At 41.4% G+C, this 22,029-nt stretch overlaps 1 long non-coding RNA gene across 1 annotated transcript in view; it reads right to left on the reverse strand.

Moving 5' to 3' along the window:
• Positions 1-20,644, reverse strand: part of LOC109500468 — a 33,612-nt gene extending 12,968 nt beyond the window's left edge. Inside the window, exon 1 of the long non-coding RNA XR_002158022.3 lies at positions 20,561-20,644. This is a non-coding gene — a long non-coding RNA (uncharacterized LOC109500468). The remainder of the gene's footprint in view (positions 1-20,560) is intronic.
• Between the last annotated feature and the right edge of the window lie 1,385 nt (positions 20,645-22,029).

The following is a 22,029-nucleotide window of genomic DNA, read 5'->3' on the forward strand; positions in this document are numbered from 1 at the left end:
ACGACCCTGGGATCATGACCTGAGCCAAAATCAAGAGTCAGATGCTCAACAGACTGAGCCACCCAGGCACCCCATAAGGTCGCTGATTCTTTTGTTTTTAATGTGAATTTATTTTTGAGAGCGAGAGAGAGAGCATAAGTGGGGGGGAGGGGCACAGAGACACAGAATCGGAAGCAGGCTCCAGGCTCTGAGCTGTCAGCACAGAGCCTGATGCGGGACTCGAACTCACAAACTGTAAGATTGTGACTTGAACCGAAGTCGGACGCTCAGCTGACTGAGCCACCCAGGCACCCTATAAGGGCACTGATTCATCAGCACGGTTGCACGTTGGAATCATCTGGGCATCTTTTATTTATTTTTTTTTTTGGTTTATTTTTTTATTTTTTTATTTTTTTCAATATATGAAATTTATTGTCAAATTGGTTTCCATACAACACCCAGTGCTCATCCCAAAAGGTGCCCTCCTCAATACCCATCACTCTGGGCATCTTTTAAAGTACTGCTTCCTAGTCCCTCCCTCAGATGGTCTGGGATCATCGGTCTGCTCTGTGGCCTGTGCATGGAGAGTTTCGAAGCTCCCCAGGGGTTTCTCCCAGCCCAGGTTGAGGATTTCAGACACAGGGACTCACAGATAACATCATTGATCAATAGCTTGCCCTCTCAAGTCAGTGTCTTCAGACCTGCTTGATTATGAGAATGTTCTGGGGCACTCTTTGAAAATACAGATTCCCAGGGGCGCCTGGGTGGCTCAGTCACTTAAGTGTCCGACTCTTGATTTAGGCTCAGGCTGTGATCTTGCGGCTCATGGGTTCCAGCCCTGTGTCAGGTTCCTCACTGACTGTGTGGAGCCCGCTTGGGATTTCTCTCTCTCGCTCTGTCTCTCTGTCTCTATCTGTCTCTCTCTCTCTCCCTCCCTCCCTCAGCTGTTTTCCTGCTTGCTCACTCTAAGTAAATAAACATTAAAAAAAATAAAATACAGATTCCCAGACCCTTCCTCTGGAGATGTCCTCAGTACTTAGTGGGCCCCGGGGGGTGGAGGGGGAGAGCCTGGGAATCTGAAGTTTCAACAGACACTTCGGGTCTCTTGTGATCTGGCAAGTTTGGGAACCAGTATCTTGGATTCTTCCCCAAATGTGGGCCCCCCACCAGCACCAGCTGGAGCTTGTAAGAAATGCACGTTCTAACTATCACTAAATCAGAACCTGGCTTTTAACAGTTCTGCAGTGATTGCAAACACACTAATATCTTAGAAGTACGGTGTTAGAGTACTTAATCTCAAGCAGTGTCATCTGTAGGTAAGAGGTTCTCAAACTTGAGCAGCATTAGATCGTCTGAAAGGCTCATTAAAGCACAGGCTGTTCTTGGAGCCTCTGATTCAGCAGGTCTGACGCAGGCCACGTGTCACAAGTCCCCAGGTGATGCTAATGCACTTGGTCTGAGAACCACACTTTGAGAATCCCAGATCTAGCATCTGGACTAGGGTTTCTCAGACTTGGCACTCGTCATGTTTTGAGCCAGATAATTCTTTCTTGGGTAGAAAGCTGCCCTCTGATTGTAGGGTGGTTAGCTGCTTCTCTGACCTCTACCTGCTAGGTTCCAGGAGCACCCCCAAAATTGCGGCAGCTAATTATGTCTCCGTGCATCGCCAGATACGCCCTGGTGGGCTGGATGACCAAATTGAGAACCACTGGTCTAGAACATACCTAAAGGGGAGGGGTCCTGCCACTCATCCCATTCAAGAGGAGAACAGACTTGGTCCCTCGCTTGGGCAAGCTCTCTCAGACTCTCCTCCCAGATCCCAGGGGGATCTGGGGCCTGAGACCCCATGAGGCAATACCCTTGAACCAGGATTTCCTCGCCTGGGGAAATGATATCCCTTTCCCGGCTCCCTGGCTACAAGAGAAGCGTCTGGAACTCTCAACACCAGGTGTGAAGTCCTGATCAGGTAGCCCAGTCCCTGTCGCCCTCCCCTCCTCACCCATAGCCCCTTCTTTGCCAGAAATCTTTGGCTAGTCCTAAAAACCAGATTTTCCAAGAAATGTTAAAAGTGGCCACGATACAAGCAAAATACATAAGGAACTGAATGTCTGTTGGTCACCTGATGCTTTTAAAGCTACACCCTAGGAATCTGTGCAATTGGTGAGCTTTAATTAGTGTGAATTGTTATACTTTCTTTATGTTCTTTGCAGAGGGCCGGGAATATTGGGTGGTGAGGGAGAAGACCATTTTTTAAAAGCTTCTGGGTTCTCCAACCTTCCTGGAGGTTGGTTCGCATTTCATATTGTTGGGGAATAGTGCCCTCTGCTGGAATTTTCCGGTTATTGCGATTGCGGCTGAGTCCCGTCAGGCCAGGCAAGCGTATTTGGAAATTCCCCTGGTGAGCGGACCTTGTCTTCCAGCTCCAAGGCTGGCTGAAATGAGGATGTGTTTCCTGAATGTTCTTAAGCCCGCGTCCTGGAGTTGAGTGCCTGAGCCTAGGACACTGGTTAGGGCCTAGGACACTCGTCAGGGTCAGGTTCTCACAGACCTCTCCCCGCCGACACTCCCCAGCTTAGCCCTCCTGGAACAGGGTCCCTGTGACTCCCCAACCAGCCCATGCGTGGAGAAGTGATGTGCTAGGAGGCACATGTGTGGGGCCCCCTGGGCTCCTGGCTCCTGCTTCCTCCACTGCATACCCCCAGCTGCAGCACCTTAAACGTCTCTCTCTTTCTTCATCTGTAAAACGGTGGTTTCAGATTGTACTCTGGGGTGACCCCAGGGACCTCACAGAAGCCTCACAGGCCAAAGGGAACGTGAGAAGCAGCCCTGCGGGCAAGTACCGTCCCCAGAGTCCCTCCCACTTCTACCTGGTTGTATATATTAGGGCTGAGTATTTTGTTTTGTGTTCTGCTGAGAGAGAGAGAGAGAGAAAGACTTTCTTCTTTGAAAATCATGACAGTAGGTGATCTCTCAAGTCCTTCCAGCACTTTCCCTGACTCCTGCCCTATGGACATTTGTGAGGAGACGTGTCCCAGTGTCACACCGCATGCCACCCAGCCCCGCTTTTCAAGCCAGATTAAAGAGAATCGTAAGGGCTGAGGGTGACCTCCTTCTTCGCCCTGAACAGCACCCAGCCCAAAGTAAGAGCTCAGTGTGTGTGATAATGGCCCCCCCTGAAGCCAGTTTTGTAGCAGCAAGCTCCGTACCTTGTCATATTCCAGAGTCATTGTCCGTCCTCTAAGAGGACATTGTGTTTGGTCGGTAAAAACAAGTTCACCAGAATTGGTCCGTAAGGTTTGGTGACTTGGTTCCTTGGCTCACCCCGTTGTACATTTTCTAAAGTTTCGCATTTAAAATGTAAGTCTGAGGCAATGGTTGATGCTGAATACCAGATCCTGTGAAGTTTGGTTTAAACGCTATAAAGGTCTTTATAGATATTTACACCTTTATCTGTTTTTTTTTAATATATATATATTTTGGGGGGTGGGCATCTGGGTGGTTTAGTTGGTAAGTGTCTGACTCTTGATCTCAGCTCAGCTCTTGATCTCAGGTTCGTGAGTTCCAGCCCCACATTGGGCTCCACTCTGGGCATAAAGCTTATTTTAAAATATATATATAAATATGATGTATATATAATATAATATATATATATATTTATATTTTTTTTAAGTAGGCTTTTATATATATATTATTTTTATATAATTTTATACTTATATTTATATTTGTTGTAGACTCTGGGTCTGGAGTTCTCTCTTGTCCAACAAGAGAGCAAGACACAGGATTGAAAATGTGAGAGAGGCTAATGTCCGGGAGGAGACAAGAGCCCCGAATAAGGGTCCTTGCTCCGTTTTTATTAGGATGGGAAGGCTTACAAACATGTGATGGTTGTACACAAAGAGACAATGAAACTGTGAACATTAACTCATGGGCGTGGGGGAAAGAGGGTTTTGGAGATATGTGGCGTTAGGGGTTTGGGTTCACACAAAACAAAATCCTGGAGCTGGGCGAAAGGTTGTTTACAGCAGACGTGAGGCCCCACCTCTGTTTACCTAAACTGGCCTAGGGGACAAGAGAGACAGAGCATGCTACCTCAGCATCAACAAGGCATCTTTCTTTTGTTAATCAGCTCCGTTCTGGGCAACTTTGCTGAGGTCCATAACCCTATGTGCCTGCTTACGTAATTTGGTCCTTGCTTCCTGTGAAAGCAGTTTTCTGCTGTTGTCCTGTACTTTTGTCCTGTACTGGGGGCCTTTGCCTCATTTACCTGATATTTACCTAATCTTGTTTACCCAAACTTGGGTGTGTTCATTCTGTGGCTTTCTAATTCTTTATGCCTCGTTAACCCATCGGTGCAGCCTCAGGGAATTCGAAGCTTATTCCCCACGTGTATATATACAGGGACACCTGGGTGACTCCGTTGGTTAAGCATCTGACTCTTGATTTTGGCTCAGGTCATGATCTCAGGGTTCATGAGATCGAGCCCCACGTCAGGCTCTGCTGGCAGTGAGGAGCCTGCCTGGGATTCTCTCTCTCTCCCTTTCTGCTCCTACCCCACTCACTCTCTCTCTCTCCCTCTCTCTCTCTCTCTCAAAATAAATAAATTTTAAAAACAGAAAATATCAAAAATATTTTATTTTTTGGAAAATAAAAACTATATGTATTTAAGGTGTACAATACAATGTTTTGATGTATGTATACATTGTGAAATGATTTCCACAAACTAATTAACATATCCATCTCCTTGCGTGTCAGTTTTCTGTGTGTATATGATGAGAACGCTCGATATCTACTCTCCTCGTGAGTTTCAGATGTATAATACATTATCATTAACCACCATCACCATGCTTTACATTAGACCCCCAGAATTTATAACTGGAAGTCTGTGCCCTTTGGTCAGAATCTCCCTCTCCTCCCCCAACTCCAGTCTTCTGGAAAACACCATTCTCCTCTCTGTTACTGTGAGTTCACCTTTTTCTTTTTTCTGTTTATAGATCTCACGGAGAAGTGAGCCCATAATGCATCCGTCTTTCTGTGTCTGGCTTGTTTCACTTTGTCCTTCAGGCCCATCCAGGTTGTTGCAAATAACAGGACTTACTGCCTTTTTGAGGCTGAATAATATTCCATTGTGTGTGTATATACACCATATCTTCTTTATCCATTCATCTGTCAGTGGGCGCTTGGGTTCTTTCCCAAGTTGATGGCTACTGTGAGTGATGCTGCAGTGAACATGAGATAGTGATTCTGTTTCCCTCAGATCTATACCCAGAAGAGAGAGCACTGGATCGGAGGGTGGATCTAGTTTTAATTTTTTGAGGAACCTCCATGCTGTTTTCCGGAGTGGCTGCACCAGTTTGCATTCCCACCAACAGTGCACAAGATTTCCTTTTCTCCACATCCTCGCCAATGCTTGTTATCTTGTGAGTCTTTGGTAATCACCATCCTAACAGGTCTGAGGTGATCTCTCACTGTGGTTTTGACTTGCATTTCCCGAATGATGAGTGATGGTGAGCATCTTTTCACATGTCTGTTGGCCATCTGGATGTCTTCTCTGGAAAAAGGTTCAGCTCCTTGGCTCCTCTTTGAACCAGGTTTTTCATTTGTTTGTTTGTTGCCATTGAATTAGGAGTTCCTGAGATTTTTTTGGATGTTAACCCCTTAGCAGACAGATGGTTTGCAAATATTTTCTCCCATTCCATACGGGGCCTTTTAGTTTTGTTGATTCCCTTTGCTGTGCTGAATCTCACTGGTTTATTTTTGCTTTTGTTTCCTGTGCTTTTGGTATCAATTCCAAAAAAATCACTGCCAAAACCAATTCAAGCACGTTTTATCCTGTGCTTTGTTCTAGGAGTTTAATGGTTTCAGACCTCTCATTTAAGTATTTAATCCATTGTGAATTTGCATATTGTGTAAGAGTCTAATTTCATTCTTTTGTGCGTGGCTATCTGGTTTTCCCAACAGTATTTATTGAAAAGACTGTCTTTTCCCCAATATATATTCTCGGCACCTTTGTCAAAAATTAGTTAACTGTATATGTGTGGGTTGATTTCTGGCCTCTCTCTTCTATTCCGTTGGTCTATGTGTCTGGTTTTTTTTTGTTTGGTTTTTTTTTTTGTTTTTTTTTTTTTTTAACGTTTATTTATTTTTGAGACAGAGAGAAACAGAGCATGAACGGGGGAGGGGCAGAGAGAGAGGGAGACACAGAATCGGAAGCAGGCTCCAGGCTCTGAGCCATCAGCCCAGAGCCCGATGCGGGGCTCGAACTCACGGACCGCGAGATCGTGACCTGAGCGGAAGTTGGACGCTTAACTGACTGAGCCACCCAGGCGCTCCTATGTGTCTGTTTTTATGCCAGTACCATGTGGTTTTTATTACTCTAGCTTTGTAATAAGTCAGGAAGTGTGATGCCCCAGCTTTTTTATTCTTGCTCAAGATTACTTTAGCTATTTGGGGTCTTTTACAAATTTTAAGATCGTTTTTCTCTCTCTGTGAAAAATGCCATTGGAATTTTGATGGGGACTGCATTGAATCTCGAGATCACTTTGGGTAATATGGACATTTGAACAATAATAATTCTTCCATGAACACAGGATATCTGTCTCTATATTTCAAAGTCATGTGCTTCTAAATCATCCATTTTAGACATTAACTATTTTTTTCCTGCTATGGAAAAATGGAGACTTAAGTCTGTTGTGTTTATAAACAAATAATTTTTTTTGCTTTTTTAATATTTTTATTTATTTTTTAAAACAATTTTTAACATTTTATTTATTTTTGAGACAGAGAGAGACAGAGAATGAGCAGAGGAGGGGCAGAGAGAGAGGGAGACACAGAATCGGAAGCAGGCTCCAGGCTCTGAGCCGTCAGCCCAGAGCCCGACGCGGGGCTCGAACTCACGGACCGCGAGATCGTGACCTGAGCCGAAGTCAGACGCCCAACCAACTGAGCCACCCATGCATCCCTATTTTTAATTTATTTTTGAGAGAGAGAGAGAGAGAGAGAGAGAACGAGCACGAGTGGTGGAGGAGCAGAGAGAGAGGGAGACATAGAATCCGAAGCAGGCCCCAGGCTCCAAGCTGTCAGTACTGAGCCCAAAGCAGAGCTTGAACCCACAAGCTGTGATATCGTGACCTGAGCCAAAGTTGGACGCTTAACCCACTGAGCCACCCAGGTGCCCCAAGAAATAACTTTTTTACAGTTATCACCATATCTATTGAAATTCTTTAATTGAATCCATAGTAGCTGCTGGGAAAAATCCAACGGTCTTAGTCATGAAAGACCCAAACCTCAGTGTTAAATACCTGAGAGGCTTTCAGGCAAAACAAAACAAAACAGCAACTCAGAGGTAAACTAACCCATCACCACTCTTTCATTGTTACTGATAAACTATATTGATTAATTATAACGCCTGTGTTTTTGCAAAACACCGTATAATTTTCAAGAGCAGGTAACACAGTTCATTTTCACAACATCCCCGTAAGGGCCGCAGAGGCAGCTCCATTTTACAGGTAAAGACGTGCACAGAGCCGTAGGGGCCTGAGGCCACGGAGCTGGGACAGCCCTTGGCCAGGTGTCCCCACCCCCACCCCCACCCCACAGGACCTGTGGCCTGGGAAGGAAGGACACAGGTGAGCGTTCTCAACAACCTGCTGTCCTTACTTCCAGATCCCGTCTTTCCTGTCCCCTCCTCCACTCTGACCTCCCTCTTCCTGACCAGCGTGCTGAGGCTTGCTTGAGTCTCTAGATCGGCGACTTCCACGGCCCAGTGGTCAGGGGCATGCCAACCACCGGGTGCCCTTACTCAGTTCCGCATCCACTGCCTGCAGCTCAGACCCCACTGGGCTCCCGGAAGCTTCTCGGACGAGGGCTCTTGGGGCTGCTGCTGGACTGGCCTGAGGTCAGCATCGGAGGGACGGGGTAGGGAACAACGGTGCCGCACGATGCTTGGGTAAGAAATGGATACATACAGAGAGAGTCAGGGCAGCACAGCTCTTACTTTCTGGCCTAAAACCCAAGCCACCAGAGTAGAGACCTGAGAATATAGTCGTGTGAACTCTTCTCAAATACTGGGGTTCCTTTCTGAATGCGAAAGTAATACAAACTCAGGGGGGGTTGAGGGCAGGGGGTTGGAAACACACAAAAAAGACAAAGATAGAGGGAAGATCACATACAATGCTACCACCCTGCCAACATTCTTTCATCTGTTTCCTTTCTCCGGTTAAACGGGGCGGGGTGGGGAGGCAGAGAGTGTTTAAGCATTTACTTTTCATCGTTATCTAAGTAATATGTATTTTGGCTATCATGTTTCTATTATTTTGGATAATACGGTATTTATTTAGCCCCGTGTTTCAAAGGAGTAATTCTTGAGATGCATGGTTTCCAACTGCCCTATGGTTCTCTCCCCCTTTGCTTTTGCTGTTCCCTTTGCCCAAAGCCTGGACGAGTTTGCTTGCAACGAGGTCTCCTCTGAATGGGGCTGGCTTCGTGCTGCAGAATAGGTGGAGATGAGAGAGGCTGGGTGGCGGAGGAAATGGTCTGTAATCTTACCGTATAATGTGGGTGCCCTGCAGTGCTTAGGAATGCTTTAGAGCCTACAACAGAAAATCCAAAAACAAAAACCAACTAGTGTCAAACAAACGGAATGTATTCCAAATAACGAGGAATCTAGGCACAAGTAATTGCTGGGTCAGGGGCCCAGCCTGGTCAGGGCCATCATCCATGCAAGCTGCTTGACTTCTCCCTCCGTGTTCTCGGGGAACCGTGAGGCTGCTGTGGCTCCAGGCATCACACCTGAACTGAAGGTAGGAAAAAGGAGTAGAGGAGTGGCACTAATTATGTGTTTTTCTGTATTATCCAGAAAAGCAAATGTTTTCCCAGAAGGCCCTAGCAGAAACCTACTTGTCTAGCCTGGACTAGAATCATGTCACCGGCCACACTGAGCAGCAGGGGAGAAGAGAAAGCAAATATTCAAGCTCTCCTTGCCTCTACAGTGGGGATGACAAAAAAGAGAAACTTTGGAACTGTCTGCTGAGTTAGCCAAATAGCAGCGGCTCCCCCAGTATTTCCTATGTCTTGGGGATAAGTCTCGCCTCCTATTCCACTTTCCGAGTGGGTGGTTGGCTCAGAGGCTGAGTCACTCTTCCCGGTGCTGTGGCTCCTGTCCTCATCCTTCTTGGCAAATTACAAAGTAGTGCAGTTATGTGTGCCTAGCTTAGAGAATTAGCAATTGTAGTACATAGTTTTAAAGCCTACCCAGCACCAAGTGAACGAGGGCTCCACAAAAATCCGTGCCAAAACAAAACAAAGCAAAACAAAAACACTGCCCTCAAAAACAAAAGCAAAAACAAAAAACTATGGCCTGAAGACAATACAAATGCAAGTACAAGCAAGACCATAAGACAGAAACAGCAGCCATTTTCCTGCCAGCAATGAATTTTCATTACAAACTAGAGACTACAGCAGTCTCATCGGATCTACCAAAAGTCAGTCCAAAAAAAAGAGCCGGGTTTTATCAAGAAAATTATTTGGAGAGTGAGTTTTATATCAGTCAAGATGTACTATTAATAAATAAAAGAAAAATGAGTTGGCTTTAAGTATTTAGCCCATTTCTATCTCATCAGATTAAAACTTACACTTCAATCTGTTTTATCATTCATATGATTCATGAATATATCATTGTCCGTATATAAGCTCTAGGGTAATATATTTTCAGGTTCATCTAGTTTATTCTGATAATAGATTGCCATCAAATTTTTGGAGAAGACTCTCCCAAGCAATGGACTTTCAGGGCTCTGACTTCCTTCCTATCGATGAGGGTTCTTGGTCATTAAGTACAGAACTCACTGCAGCGATTTTAATCAGAAAAGGAACTTATCAAGGGACATTAAGTAGCTCACAGAACCTTTAGGTGAGTTCATCAGATTTCGAAGCTACCCAACCAGAAGCAATGTTTGCCCGTCCCCACAGCAGGACTCACCCAGCAAAGACCTTTTTTCTGCTGCCTCTGAAAACCATGCACCGGCTGAACCTGTGGTCGCTGGGTCCAGATGCCCTGAAACTCTGCCACAGCACACCCAGAGCCAGACCCCTCCCAGCCACCCTTCCAGAAAACGGAATCCACTGTTTTGCCCTGGGCTCTCTTCATGCCTGTTGCAGAGCCTGAATTATATTCTTTTTGGCGAGCTTTGAGAGAGGGAGTAGTAGGAGGTGGGGGGAAATGACTTTTCATAGTCATTTTACGGTAATGTTAATAGTGATTCTATTACATTTTAAGTAATTCTCCTATTTTGGCATTTTGGTTTTTTATTTGAGTGCAGTGGACACACAATGTTATATCAGTTGCAGGTATGCAGCTTGGTGACTTGACAAGTTTGCACATGATGGCGTGTTCGCCACAGGTATAGCTCTATCTGTCCCGTTAACAGCGTTATTATAATGACTGTATTCCTGATGCTCGCTTTTTATTCCCGTGACTTATTCATCCCGTAACGAGAGGCCTGTGTCTTCCTCGCCCCTTCGCCCATTTTGGCCAACCTTCCCACCGCCCTCCGCTCTGGCAGCCGTCGGTTTGTTCTCTGTATTTTTAATTCTGATTCTGCTTTTTGTTTGTTTATTCATGAAAAAAAAAAAAAAAAAAAACATTGTTTTGAGTAAACTCTACCCCTAACATGGGACTGGAACTCACAACCCCGAGATCAAGAGTCCTACACTCTGCTGCCTGAGCTAGCCAGGTGCCCCTGTTTATTTTTTATTTTTATTTTTAGATTCCATTTACGCATGGAATAGAATGGTATTGGTCTTTCTCTGGCTTATTTCACTCAGAATAATACCCTCTAGGTCCATCCACATTGTCACAGATGGCAAGAGGTCATTCTTCTTCATGGCTGTGCAATGTTCCATTGTGTATATGTATGCCACATTTTCCTTATCTATTCGTCTACTGATGGGCACTTAGATTGCTTCCATATCTTGGCTATTGTAAATAATGCTGCAATTAACATAGGGGTGCATGTATCTTTTTGAATTAGTGTCCTCATTTTCCCTGGGTCAATGCCCAATAGTGGAATTATTGGATCACATGGTAGTTCTATTTTTAATTTTTGGAGCGACTTCTATACTGTTTTCCACCATGGTTGTACCAATCTACATTCCCGCCAACAGTGCACAAGGGTTTCTTTTTCTCCGCATCCTTAACAATACTTGTTGTTTCTTGGGTTTTTTATTTTAGCCATTCTGACTGGTGTAAGGGGATATCTCACTGTGATTTTGATCTGCATTTCCCTGATGATAAGTGATGTTGAGCATTTTTTTCACGTGTCTCTTGGCCATCTGGATGTCTTCTTTGGAAAAATGTCTATTCAGGTCCTCTGCCCATTTTGAATTAGATTATTTGGTTTTTGATGTTGTATTTTATACATTCCTTATATAATTTGGATATTAACCCATTATCAGATATGTCAGTTGCAAATACCTTCTCCCATTCCCTCGGTTGTCTTTTGTTTTGTTGATTGTTTCCTTTGTTGTGAAATTTCTTAATTTTGATGTAGTCCCAACAGTTTATTGTTGCTTTTATTTCTCTTACCTTAGGAGATTTATCTAGAAAAATGTTGCTAAAGGGGCGCCTGGGTAGCTCAGTCGGTTAAGCGTCCGACTTCAGCTCAGGTCATGATCTCTCGGTCCGTGAGTTCGAGCCCCGCGTCGGGCTCCGTGCTGACAGCTCAGAGCCTGGAGCCTGTTTCAGATTCTGTGTCTCCCTCTCTCTGACCCTCCCCCATTCATGCTTTGTCTCTCTCTGTCTCAAAAATAAATAAACGTTTAAAAAAATTAAAAAAAAAAAGAAAAAAAGAAAAATGTTGCTATGGCTGAGGTCAGAGAAATTACTGCCCCTGTTTTCTCCTAGGACTTTTATGGTTTCAGGTCTCACATGTAGGTCTTTAATATATTTTGAGTTTATTTTTGTGTGTGGTGTTAAAAAGTAGTTCAGTTTCATTCTTTTGCATGTAGCTGTCCAGTTTTCCCAACACTGTCAAAAAGATCGTCTTTTCCCCAATGTATATTCTTGCCTCCTTTGTCATAGATTAATTGACCACATATGTGTGGGTTTATTCCTGGGGTCTCTATCCTGTTCCATTGAACTGTGTGTCTGTTTTTGTGCCGGTACTGTAGTGTTTTGATTACTGTACTGTTTGATTACAGCTCTGTAGTATAGTTTGAAATCTAGAGTTATGATACCTCCAGCTTTTTTCTTTCTCATGATTGCTTTGGCTATTTGGGGTCTTCTGTGGTTCCACACAAATTTTAGTATTATTTGTTCTATTTTTGTGAAACATGCTGTTTGGTATTTTGATAGGGATTGCACTGAATCTGTGGATTGCTTTGGGTAGTACAGACATTTTGACAATATAATTCTTCCAATCCATGAGCATGGTATATCTTTCCATTTGTTTGTGTCTTCTTCAATTTCTTTCATCAGGGTTCTATAGTTTTCAGAATACAGGTATTCCACCATTTTGGTTAAGTTTATTCCTAGGGTTTTTATTATTTTTGGTGCAGTTGTAAATGGTGCTGTGTTTTTTTTTTTTTTAATTTCTCTTCCTGCAACTTCATTGTTAACGTATAGAAACGCTACCAATTTTTGGATATTAATTTTGTATCCTGCCACTTTACTGAATTCATTCATTACTTCTAGCAGTTTTTTGGTGGAATCTTTAGGATTTTTTATGTATATTCTCATGTTGTGTACAAATAGTGATATTTTAACTTCTTCTTTACCAATACGGATGTCTCTTATTTCTTTTGCTTCTCTGATTGCAGTGGCTAGGACTTCTAGTCCTATATTGAATAAAAGTGAGAATGGACATCCTTGTTTTGTTCCTTACCTTAGAGGGAAAGCTCTCAGTTTTTCACCATTGAGGATGATGTTAGTTGTGAGTTTTTCATATATGGCCTTTATTGTGTTGAGGTATTTTTCCTCTAGCGCCATTTTGTTGAGAGTTTTTATCATGAACAGGTGTTGTATCTTGACACATGCTTTTCCTGCATCTATTGAGATGATCATATGATTTTTATCCTTTGTTTTGCTGATGTGGTGTATGAATATTAAATCACTCCTTTCATCCCAGGAATTAAATCCCACCTGATCATGGTAAATGATTTTTTTTTTATGTATTGCTGTATGTGTTTTGCTAATATTTTGTTGAGGATTTTAATCTATGTTCATCAGGGATATTGGCCTGTAGTTTTCTTTCTTTTTTTTTTCTTTTTTTTTCTTTTTGATTTTTTGTGGTTTCTTTGTCTGGTTTTGGTATCAGGGTAACGCTGGCCTTATAGAATGTACTTGGAAGCTTTCCTTCATCTTTTATCTTTTGTAATAATTTGAGGAGAACAGGTATTAACTCTTCTTTAAGTGTCTGGTATTGATCATATATGAATCCATCTGGTCCTGAACTTTGATTTTTTGGCAGTTTTTTTTATTACCAATTCCATTTGGTTACTTGTAAATTGGTATTTTCAGATTTTCTGTTTCTTCCTGGTTGTTTTGGGGGATTATATGATTCTGGGAATTTATCCATTTCTTGTAGGTTGTCCAATTTGTTGGCATATAATTTTTCATAGTAGTCTCATAATCCTTTATATTTCAGTGGTATCAGCTGCTACTTCTCCTCTCTCATTTCTAATTTTACTTATTTGGGTCCTTTCTCTTGATGAGTCTGGCTAAGGGCTTGTCAATTTTGTTCAGTTTTTCAAAGAATCAGCTTTTAGTTTCATTGATTTTTTTTTCTATTCTTTTAGTCTTTACATCATTTTTTCATTTCTAATCTTTATTATTTCCTTCTTATACTCACGTTGGGCTTTGTTTGTTCTCCTTTTTCTAGTTCCTTTAGGTGTGAGGTTAGATACTTTATTTGAGCAATTTTGGTAATTTAAATATGCACTTTCTTTACTCCTTCTTGATGAATCTGGCCAGAAATCTGTGTTATTTTTTTCCTTCAACTTGTTTATTAATAACACTGTTTCATTTTTCTATTCATGAAAACCATACTTTATCCTTATTAATTCCTTATTCCTGCCTCTCTTGGGCTTGTTTTCTATTTTCATGAGTTGAATGCTCAATTCTTTATTCTCTCACCAAGAATCTTCCTTGTATTATGGAGGTTTTGAAATGTTATGCCATTGTTATTTATTATTATTATTATTATTTTCTGTGTACTTTGACTTTAACTTTTATTTTGCCTTGATCCAAGATTTAATAAAAAGTGTTTTTATTTCTAAGTTTTATAAGATATTTTTTTGTTTAATCTTGGGTTTTTACTCTCTGACTTTATTATATCATGATAAGATAGTGTGACCCATGCATTTTCAGCTTTGAAAAATTAATTGGGGTTTTCAGTGTAGCCTAATATACAATCAATTTTTGTAGATATTCCAAAGACATTGGAAAAATTTAGCCTAATAGAATATTTTTAAATTTCTAAGTGGAAGGGTCTTTTACATTTTTTAATTAATTTTTAGTTCCATTAACAGAGAGTACTATTAGTAATTTTCTACCTTATGGAGTTTAATATTTTCTTTGTGACCTTATGTATGACCAGTTTTTGCTAATGACTCATGTGTGCTTGAGAAGATGTATTTCTCATAATCAGGGTGTAAATTTTTTATACATGCATAAAATCTACCTTATGGGTTATACTGTTTAAGTCATTATTCTTGCTCTTTTTTTCACCATTTGATCTGTCTTGTACATATAGTGGTATGTTAAAATCTCCTATTATTAGTGTATCTCTATCTGTATCTCCTTGCCTCTCCATAGTTTCTCATTCTGTAGGTGGTTGCTGTGTTATTTGGTGCATGGCTATTCATTATCATATGTTAACTATAACGTGTGGTTTTAACATCTTTATTTGGTATGCTTAATGCTTTTTGACTTGAATGCTACCTTGTCTGATACCAATATCACAATTCCAGCTTTCTTTTTGTTTCCATTTACCTGATTTATTTTGCCTTTCTTTTCTGAAAATCTATCGGCTTTATGAGCCAACTTGAAAATCCTTTTATTAGGTGAGTTAAGTCCACTAACAGTTATTAGTATGGTTTATATGTTTGGCCTCAATTCTGTCTTATTACTTTATAATTACTACGTATGTGTATTTACTGTGTTTCTTTCTGTATTTGATGTTTTCTTTATTCTAATTTTTACATTTTGTTTTGATATTTAGAAAGGTTTTCCAAGTCATAGAATATTTGTTTAGTTGTTGCCTTTATAGTTAAACCCTTTACAATAATCTCTGTCCTGTATTTTTTACTCATTTGGTTGTCAGTTTTGAAAAGTGACTTCTCTGACCTCCGTAGCGCCTCTACAACAATCCATAAACTTAGTTTACTGTCCCCTTTGTTTATTTTTCTTCCACCCCTTCCCTCCTCTTTTAGTCTTAGAGCTATAATTAAATACATTAAATGAATGTGAATTTGTAGTATTCTTTGTCTTCTAGTATGCTTAAGGCATAGGTTAAAGGTGGTTTTATTTGTTTTTCTTTTTCTTGTGGTTCTGTATGGTGTTTTGGAGGAAATGTGGGAAGATACAAATTTAGGGCGCCACCAGCATCCAGGAATACCTAGAAGTTCTCTTGCACTCTGAGAGCCCAAAACAAAATGTCTCCTGAAAACATGTGTTTTTCTGGTTCATGAGCACTTTACTAGCCTCCTTTCAAGTCACAGAATATTGCTTATTTGTGTGTGCACATGTATTTATTCAGACCTGGATGCCGAGAGCTCCAGCCATGCCTGTATTTGCCCCACCATTTTTCTTCGATCATTGCATGCATGCCTCGAGTACTGATCGCATTCTTCCTTCATATCTTAAGGTCAAGAACTTGTTATGGTTCTATGATCAAGTCCCTCAAAGGGAGCAGGGAGGGGGCCAGAGCTGTGGGCAAAGGTCTCTATCTTCGCTATATCTAGTAGAAATTCTGCACCATGAACCAAGGTCCTTAAATGTTACTGATATTTATAGACAAGAAGGTACTGGGTTGAGTGTTTCCTATGTGTCTTTTAGCCCACACTGAAACACTGAATGTTTCCTTCTACCTTAAAAAAAAAAAAGAAAGAAAGAAAAGAAAAGAAAGGAAAAGAGAAGAAAAGAAAAGAAAAGAAAAGAAAAGAAAAGAAAAGAAAAGAAAAGAAAAGAAAGAAACCTAGGAAATATTCTTAGATTTAAGAATGCACAGCTCAAGCTGCTCTCTTGGAAAGGGCATTTCAAATTAATTCCTGGTGTTCTTGACCATGTTCCAGCTCACTGTGACTTCGAGAAATTAATTTACTGTCATGTGACTGTCCTCTTCCATAGAAAGGGATAAAACAATGTCCAGTGTTTTTTTTCCCCCTTGTTTATTTTCGTTGGGATTTAGATAGGAATAAGTTGGCTTTACTCAAATTTGCCATTTAGCCCTGAAATCTTATATAAAGATATTATACTTTTACAGCACCATTTAAATACGATGTTAAGAAAAAGTGTATAGTGTCATTCTGGACAGATGTGAATAGCTCATTACCTGCCCACATGTGTGTCCAGAGATAAGACATGAATCTTCAAGAAAGCGTACCCTTGGGGTGCCTGGGTGGCTCAGTCAGTTGAGTGTCCAACTTCAGCTCAGGGCATAATCTCACGGTTTGTGAGTCGGCATTTGAGAGGGGCCTAAACCCTGGGGGGGGAGGGAGGGTTGGTACAGGAGAAGTGAACAGAACTGGGGAGTGAAGGGAGGGAACCCTGAAACAAAGGGCAGTTAGGGAAGAGAGAAAATGCACAAAGCTGGTAACAGGGCATCTGGTAAGATCCGTGTGAGTTATAATGGTGCTTTATTCTCGTCATTAGCTGATGTAAGTTCCCTGCTTTCTCTGATAGCTTGGAAGAAATTTTGATCTTCCCAAAGCTGTGAGTTCAGTTATTGACTCGTCACTGGTAATTGTTGCCATCCTCATGAATGGATAAAATGCCATCTACTGCATCAACCTGTATTAAAGACTACAGGTATTTACCTCAGAAGCTTTGGGCTTCTTGAAAGTACCGTTGGCTCATGAAATCCATTTTACACGTCTGAAGATAATTTGTCCATTTCTGGTTACCCATTTTCTCAACACCACCCGTTCAGAAAATACTGGCCTGTACTGTTATGGTTAACTTTATGTGACAGCTTGGCTGGGCCACAGCGTCCAGATATTTGATCGACTATTATTCTGTGTATTTCTGGGAAGGTTTTTTTGGATGAGATTAACATTTTTTTACATTTTTATTATTTAAGTATACTTGACATATGTTGTATTAGTTTCAGGTTCCCAACATTTTGATTCAACAGTTCTATATACACAACGCTCATCAAGATAAGCGGAGTCAGGACCTATCACCGGATGACATTGTTACATGTTATTGACTATATTCCCTATGCTGTACTTTTCATCTCCATGATTTATTTCATAACTGGAGGTTTGTACCTCTTTATCCCCTTCCTCTATTTTACCTGTCCACCCAACTGCCTCACCTCTGGCAAGACTAGTTTATGTATTTATGAGTTTGTTTATTTGCTATATGTGTGTATATATACACACACAATCACACACACACACACACACACACACACACACACACACCCCACATCTTCTTCATCCATTTACTTAGTGTTGGACACTTGGGCTACTCCCATATCTTGGCCATTGCAAATGGTACTGCGATCAACAATAAACATAGAGGTGCATGTATCTTTTTGAATTTGTGTTTTCGTTTCCTTTGGGTAAATATCCAGCAGTATAATTACTGGATCACAGGGTATTTCTACTTTTAATTTTTTATAATTTTTATTTTTATTTTATTTTTAATTTTTAATTTCCATACTGTTTTCCACAGCGGCTGCACCAGTTTGCATTCCCACCAGCAGTGCAAGTGGGTTCCCCTTTCTCCACATCCTCATCAGCACCTGTTTTTCTCGTGTTGTTGATTTTAGCCATTCTGACGGATGTGAGGTGGTATCTCGCCGTGGTTTTGATTTGCATTTCCCTGATGATAAGTGATGTTGAGCATTTTTTTTCATGTGTCTGGTGGCCATCTGGATGTCTTTTTGGAAAAATGTCTATTCAGGTCCTCTGCCTATTTTTACTTAGATTATTTGTTTTCTGATGTTGGATTTTATAAGTTCTTTTTTATATATAAAAATTTTTTTAATGTTTATTTATCGTTGACAGAGAGAGAGAGAGAGACAGAGAATGAGTCAGGGAGGGGCAGAGAGGGGGACACAGAATCCAAAGCAGGCTCCAGGCTCTGAGCTGTCAGCACAGAGCCTGATGCAGGGCTCGAACTCACAGACCGTGAGATCTTGACCTGAGCCAAAGTCAGAGGCTCAACTGACTGAGCCACCCAGGCACCCCTATAAGTTCTTTATACGTGTTTTATATTAACCCCTTATCAGATATATCATTTGCAAATATTTTCTCCTGTTCAATAGGTAGCCTTTTTGTTTTGTTGATGATTTCCACTGCTGTGCAAAAGCCTTTTATTTTGATGTTGTCCCAATAGTTTATTTTTGCTTTTGGTTCCCTTGCCTTAGGAGACATATTCATAAATCTGTTGCTAAGACCAAGTCCAAGAGATGACTGCCTGTGTTTTCTTTTAGGGGTCTTGTGGTTTCAGTCTCACATTTAGGTCTTTAATCCATTTTGAGTTTATTTTTGTATATGGTATAACATTAACATTTAACATTTAAATTGGCCTTTGAGTAAAGCAGATTACCGTCCATAATATGGGTGGACCTCATCCAATCAGGTGAAGGCCTTCATAGAGCAAAGACTGACCTCTCTTGAAAAGGAGGGAATTCTGCCAGCAGACTGCCTTTGGCCTCCACCTGCGACTCTCCCCTGAGTCTCCAGCCTGCCACCCTACCCCATCAGATACATACATGCTATTTGGTTCTCTTTCTTTGGAGAACTCTGACTGATACAAGTACTTAGGTAATTTCTTCGAGAGGATGAACAAGTGTAATAATGATGGTTCGGGCCATTCACAAAGGATGGACTGACACTCCCTAGATGAATGATTCCAGACCTTTGAACAAGTGAAAAGTCCTTATGGGCAATAGAGGTACCCTAGGGGGAAAAAAGGAATACCTGACAATAAATGTGTTGTGTCCTCAAAGTTAAAGAACATGAAATGTCTAAAAGAAAAGGTTAAAACGTCTAAATATAATTCAATAGACTAAGAATAATAGGAAGATTTCAGAGCCAAAGAAAGAAACTGAAGAGCAAAAAACAGGGTCTGTATGGAACATATTCATAAATAAGAATAAAATTCAAGGGGGTGCCTGGGGGTTCAGCCGATTAAGCGTCTGACTCTTGATTTCAGAAGCTCAGGTCATGATCTCACAGTTTGTGAATTTGAGTTCCATGCTGGAGTCTGCACTGACAACATGGAGGCTGCTTGGGATTCTCTCCCCTCCCCCCCAAAAAATAAACAAAAAGGATAAAATTTACGGAAGATAATGAATTACAAACACACACACACATACACACACACACACGCACACACACAAATTCCACAGAAAGGAAAAAGACAAATAAATGAAAGCAATTGGAGAAAAAATGAAGAGTATGAAAGAAACACACAGATAAATGATATTCCTAAATAAAGAGTAAACAAATGGGGGTGCCTGGGTGGCTCAGTCAAGCGTCCGACTTTGGCTCAGGTCATGATCTCACGGTTCATGGGTTCGAGCAGCGTGTCAGGCTCTGTGCTGACAGTTCAGAGCCTGGAGCCTGCTTCGGATTCTGTGTCTCCTTCTCTGTCTCTGACCCTGCCCCAATCCTGCTCTGTCTCTCTCTGTCTCTCAAAAATAAGTAAACATTAAAAAAATAACAAGGGAAAATGGGAAGGAAAAAATAACATATATATACAGATGTCTAGGCATATATCAAGCAAGGAAAAATACATGTAGCTACTCTACCCCATGTCTGTAACCAGTACTCAAGCGGCAGCTATCAATAGCCATATGTACCTACATTGCTATGCATTTCAGTCCCCTTTATCCTCAGCCAATATCTCAACACATCCAGATTTTTTGGGGTTTACCCAAGCCTTCATTCCTGAAAGGTCTAATCCCCATTGGTCTTCATTTAGTTTATATTTTCCTTCTTTCTATTGGACATGGAAGAAGTGGCCTCAAGAAGCCACTGAGTTCCATTGTATCTTAGCAACTCAGTTCCTCAACATAATTGATAACCATTCCAGCCACTAAAATAAACTTCCTTCTTTGCCCATTGACTGAGTGGCACATAGAGTTTAAACGGCCAATGGAAGTCCCAAGTTACAAATCATGGATGTAAATCCATTATGTTCCCAGGTGGAAACATTCCTCCCTTGGAAATTAAGACCTTGAAACCAGCAGAAACCTATCAGGGATAGGAAGCAAAAATTCTGCAGGCAGATTATTAGGGAATGCTCCCACTTCTCCCCTTTGATTCCCAGACCTGAGTGTCCTAGAGTATGGACAAAGCAGCACATGGACTGATCACTGATCTAAAAAGAAAAAAAAAATCCTGAAGGACATACCCCAACCTTTCAGAGCGTCGTCTTCCAACTTACAGCTGTCTTCAGTGGGCCATTCCCCTGTTCGCCAGGCCAGCTGTTTCTGAGTGTGGGGGTACATGGTAAGACCAGTGATCATAAGATCTTGAGCCCATTGTGACTCTTCATTTGCTGTGAAAGGAGTTGTTTGGTCAGAGTGATGTATGAAGTACTTTTATGGTGAGTGGTATTATCAGAAGCATTGCAGACAGAAAAGGTAAATCTGTATCTATAATAAGTGATTATTCTGATGAGAACAAATCAGTACTCACTCTATGTTCGGTATCATCGTTGGCCTATGCTCTCGGCAAGTTAGTAACATCTAGTGAGGAAGAAGCGTACGTTATTGAGCCCAGCCCTGCCATCGGCCACGTCGAACATGTCCCATTGAGCAAGCACTGAGGTTGCTGGGGAAAGAGACTGGCTAACCTCCTCAAATCATGTCCTCTTTTCTAGTTACTTCTTTTATGGTAGACGCCCTTTGGTGAGCAACCACATGAGACACAAATATCCTTACTCTGTGCCCCTTCAGTAAGGTTCATCTCCTACCCTACGACCCAGCAATTGCACTACTAGGTATTTATCCCAAGGATACAAGTGTGCTGTTTCGAAGGAGCACGTGCACCCTGGTGTTTATAGCAGCGCTATTAACAATAGCCAAAGTATGGAAAGAGCCCAAATGTCCATCAATGGATGAACGGATAAGAAAATGTGGTATATATATATATATATATATATATATATATATATATATATATATGATGGAGTATTACTCGGCAATCAAAAAGAATGAAATCTTGCCATTTGCAACTACGTGGATGGAACTAGAATGTATTATGCTAAGCGAAAATTAGTCAGAGAAAGACAAATATCATATGACCTCTCTCATATGTGGAATTTGAGATACAAAACAGATGAACATAGGGAAGGGAAGCAACAATAATATAGAAACAGGGAGGCGACAAAACATAAGAGACTCTAAAATACATAGGACAAACTGAGGGTTGCTGGAGGGGTCCTGGGAGGGGGGATGGGCTAAATGGGCAAGGGGCATTAAGGAGGACACTTGTTGGGATGAGCACTGGGTGTTATATGTAGGGGATGAATCGCTGGATTCTACTCCTGAAACTGTTATTGCACTATATGCTAACGTGGATGTAAATTAAAATACATACATACATACAAAAAGGTTCATCTCTATATCTTTATATCTTTTCCTTAGATCTCCTTTTCTCTCATTTTCCAATCTTGTTCTTTCCAAGTTCCTGACCAGCTGGCCAACTCATTAACCCTGAGCCACGGATCAACAGAGATTCTTGCCCTTAGGCATTTCACCTGACTGAGTTGCCAACAGAAGGGACCACTTGAAGTTCTGCTAGGCGAGAGAATTTTTCTTCAGTACTCTTAAGAGTACTTTTAATTGAGGTTGCAATACTACAGCAGTCAGCTTCCTG

This window comes from Felis catus, chromosome B3 (genome assembly GCF_018350175.1).
Source record: "Felis catus isolate Fca126 chromosome B3, F.catus_Fca126_mat1.0, whole genome shotgun sequence".
Classification (NCBI taxonomy): Eukaryota; Metazoa; Chordata; class Mammalia; order Carnivora; family Felidae; genus Felis; species Felis catus.